Consider the following 4,566-nt stretch of genomic DNA (forward strand, 5'->3'; position numbering starts at 1 on the left):
TGCTTCTACGTCGGTGATGAAGGGACGGCAGACGAGTACATCCTGGTATGAATCCTCATTGAGCTCCTGCATAGATCTGAAGGTATATACATGTCAATGTCGTCCGCACTAACAGGTGTTCCTTGTCGATTGCAGCGGTACCCGAAGCACCGTCAGTACATCGGCACCCCGATCACAAACTACGCTCAGATAAAGACGATCTTCACTCCCCGGTTCGTCTGCAAGGCGCAGCTGTTCCAGCCTAACTTGCTGGTCAGGGCTATCGACTTCATTGCAGACAATGAAGCCGAGTATGCCGTCTACCGTAAGCTGCAGCCACCGGAGAGGAGGAGCTGGCTTAGGACCCGGCTCCGCAACCGGTTTCTGCTTAGTGCTTACGCTTCCTTCTCATGACTCCCGGTTCGTACGCAAGGCGCAGCTGTTCCAGCCTAACTTGCTGGTCAGGGCTATCGACTTCATTGCAGACAATGAAGCCGAGTATGCCGTCTACCGTAAGCTGCAGCCACCGGAGAGGAGGAGCTGACTTAGAACCTGGCTCCGCAACCAGTTTCCTGCTTAGTGCTTCTGCTTCCTTCTCATGACTCCCCGGTTCGTCTGCAAGGCGCAGCTGTTCCAGCCTAACTTGCTGGTCAGGGCTATCGACTTCATTGCAGACAATGAAGCCGAGTATGCCGTCTACCGTAAGCTGCAGCCACCGGAGAGGAGGAGCTGGCTTAGGACCTGGCTCCGCAACCAGTTTCTGCTTAGTGCTTCTGCTTCCTTCTCATGATCCGCCGATTTTAGCAGGTGATCTTGTATCCCTCCATTAGCTAGGACTTGCTACAACCTGATCCCCGGTATGTAACGATGAACTTGTTCGATGTGGTATATACTAACTCCTCGTGACGAACATGTGATGCATCACGAAGTAGTTGCTTCGTTCGTGATGCATCGCCCACTAAGTAGCAGTTGATGTGTATTACCAACATCTTTTCTGATGAACTGAATCTGATGTGTGCTGTTATTCAGTACTCCTCACCACTCTAAGTGAAGGAGTTACCACAACACTGAGCTATCTGCAACCAAATAGGCTGTGGGTTGCACGACCTGAAAATAATGGGCTGAAAACGTGCAACCAAACGATGGGGCTTTGGTTCCATCTCCGGCGTGTAAAAGGCCTCACATGCTACCAAACGACCCGCCAAAAGTAGCTCATGGCCCGTTCGCAACACATAATGCCTTCCATCTCACTGGCGCAGGCATGCAGAAATTCGACCCAGGCAACAAAACGTGCCCTTATATGTGGTACAAAGTGAGTATATAAGAAGAAACTGTGTGTGTCGTGTTCGCTGAACTGCAAGCAATGTCACCAGGTAGCAAATTTTATAAATAGACATTGTGAAGTTTTACGCATCGGTTCAGCCACTTGTAGAACCACACGCCCGGATTTTCTCAGTGAACACTTCAAGAGGGTGGAGCCAGGATTTTTAAAACGGGTGTAGTACAAACTTTAGAACTTACTGTTCTACTCACGACTCAAAATGGGCATCACTGATAATATGAGACCACCACATTTATGTTTTTGTAACCAACCTTTCCGTTACAGATATATGTTGCATCCAGGGATATATATGATGCCCCCCAACGGGGGCCTCACAGCGTTCCACGATAGAAACTTGGCATGCGCTCATAGGGAAGCCAGCCGGCGCCGTTCGATCTGGGAACCAGCCCCGCGTCGATCCGGACCGGTTGTGTGTCGAACAAAACCGAAACCGACAAAAACCTAGCCCTAAGGCCCAATCGGCTGGCCACCTCTTCCCCCAATCGCACCTCGTCCCGCCGCCGCTGCCGACGGAAGGTCGTCGACCCAGAGCGCGCCTCATCCTTGTCTTCTCCATCGAGACAGCAAGCGAGGAGGCCGAGGAGGAAGCCCTCCATGGTGCCGCCGGTGCCATCCATGGGCAGCCGGTGCTGGAGACGACGGCGAGGTTTGGCAGCAGTAGGGCACTTCGTTCCTCCCCCGAGCTGCTCGGCATGGAGTCCGCGGTCGAGCCCCTGTCCTTCATCATCTTCTTCGCGTGCGGCAGCCGGCGGAGCTCCACCTCCTTCCTGCCGGCTCCACCTGATGATTTCGGCCAGCGAAGAAGCCATATAGCTCCTTTGTGGTGGATTCGGTTGAGGCGTGCTTGTGGTTGACCCATGCAGTTTTGATTTGTTTGGCTCCGTATTAGCTCCCTCCTATTTGATTTCTATCTCCTAAGATTTCGTCTTCTTGTTCTTTTCCTCTACTTCCTATCTGAAAGCGTTTTAGGTCTCTGATCTTTTTCTTTTCGATCTATGTTTATCTCATCGTTTCTTTCATTTTTTTGCAGATCATTGTCTTCCTGCAGATTACCGGCTTGGGTGGAGTTCAAGAGAGTTGACTTGCATGTACAATCTTTGGTGCTTCCAGATCACTACTAGGAAAAGGCCTAGCCGTAAGATGGGTGTTAGTGGCGCACCAGGAGGGCAGTGCGCCACTACTACTTAGCAGTGGCGCACCGGAAAGTGGTGGGCCACTATAAAAAATATAGTAGTGGCGCACCTCTTCTGTGGTGCGCCACCACTAAGTTTGACCATGGGTTTGACCCAGCCTTATACATAGCAATGGTGCACCATGTAGAGGGGATGATGGACATGTTTGGGCATCACTTAGTAATTTCAAAAAATAAAATCCTTCGAGATGCCCATGTAATATGTCATCTAGGTTTAGTGAAATTTTTAAAAAATGAATTTTGATATATTATGCAAAATGGCGTCATCTTTCGGTAAAACGGGATTTCTGGTTGCATACGACCTCCGATGAAAAACTTTTTTATATCAAAATCTATCTACGCGAAATTTTCTATTCGAATTCAACATCCTACGGCCGTTTGGACAAAAAATGGATTCGTCAATTGGAAAACAGAAACAGGACTTTTTTCAGGTTTTAGATTTTGATGAAATTTTTTCAAAAAATAGAAAAAAAATAGCGGTGGCGCACCCATGCCTTGGTGCGCCACAGCTAAGCTTCCCGCCCACAAATTTCAAAATGGCCGGGATTCAAAGTGGAAGGAGCCAGCCACTTACACCCTCCTCCCTCCTCCTCCACACATTCTCCTGCTCTCATTCTCCTCTCCTCCTCCTCTCCTCTCCTCCTCTCTTCACCTCTCCTACCCCTCTCCTCTCCTCCTCTCCTCTCCTCCTCTCTTCACCTCCGGCGACCTCCTCACTATGTCGACCTCCGGTGACCTTACTTTCCGGCGAGCTCCTCCGCTATGGTGACCTCCGGTGACCTTACTCTCCGATGATCCTCCGGCGACCCTCTGGCCTCCATTACCTCTAGTCTTCGTCCTCTTGTTCATCCTCTTCTACATCCTCCATCTCCTCACCGGCGGCTAGGCTAAGAAAAATGAGAATGAACATTGCACAAATAATTCTAGCAACAAAAACGAGAAAAAATAACGAGCCAAAAAAAATTCGAAAAAAAATGTGCCAGATCCAGATCCAGATCTAGAAATTTCAAATTTTAGTAGTGGCGCACCTTGTTTCTGTCCAGTGGCGCACCTCAGACATTTAGGAGTGGCGCACCATGAAGCTAGTAGTGGCGCACTACCTGGTGCGCCACTGCTAAGCCAAATAGCAATGGCGCACCACTAGTGCGCCACTACTAAAAGTTAGCAGTGGTGTGATAGTAGTGGCGCACCAGCAGTGCGCCACTGATGGGGAATAGTGATGCGCCACTGAATAGCCATTTCCTAGTAGTGGATTGATCGTGGTACTGCTATAGCACCAATGCTACAAGTTGGGAGGACATTTCTCTGAAATCATGATGGCAACACTCGGTTAAGCTATTCACAAATGTTTAATTTTGTAACACTGACTTTTCCTCAAATTATTTGTTGTTGTTTTGGTGGTGAGTAGACTGAAGGTAGTATTCCATTTTGATGAATTGATGTTACCATACTTTTGACCAGTAGAAATTCTCTAGCTTATCCAGATGGATTTTTTTGCACGAGTTGTTGATACTTGTAGTTTGTTACAAAATACAGATCCGAATCTGACCAAGATATGACTTTTTCTCACTTCCATAATGTGTTTTGTGGAATCAAATCACTTGTTCTTTAAAATGATAACACCTCCCGCCAATTTTACTATTGTGTATGCTTATTTTTCTCGCTGGATCGAGCAAGCACAACAAGAAAACAAGTTTTATGAAATCTGCGTTCTGCACTAGCGAGTTCGGATTAGCTGATGATCCTGCCGAGCAGTGTGCATGGTAGTACTTGGAGTGACTTCGAGATACGGTAAACAAAACCGCAACAAATCTTGTCCCAATTTTTGTTGTTTGGTTTAGTGGAAAATCACAAGATAAACACGCTTTTAAATATTAATGCAGTGTTAATTTTTACTATTGCAGCTCAGATTTGGCATGACGTTTTCTGTTTTCCTGTGACTGGGACCTTTTTCCAACTGTTACTTAATTGTAAAGGTAAACATTATTATATGCATTCTTATTTGTTGCTTCTGTTTTTTCTAAATAATGAACTGACTGTTAATGTATATTTT

Source organism: Lolium rigidum, chromosome 4, assembly GCF_022539505.1.
Source record: "Lolium rigidum isolate FL_2022 chromosome 4, APGP_CSIRO_Lrig_0.1, whole genome shotgun sequence".
NCBI classification, from domain to species: domain Eukaryota; kingdom Viridiplantae; phylum Streptophyta; class Magnoliopsida; order Poales; family Poaceae; genus Lolium; species Lolium rigidum.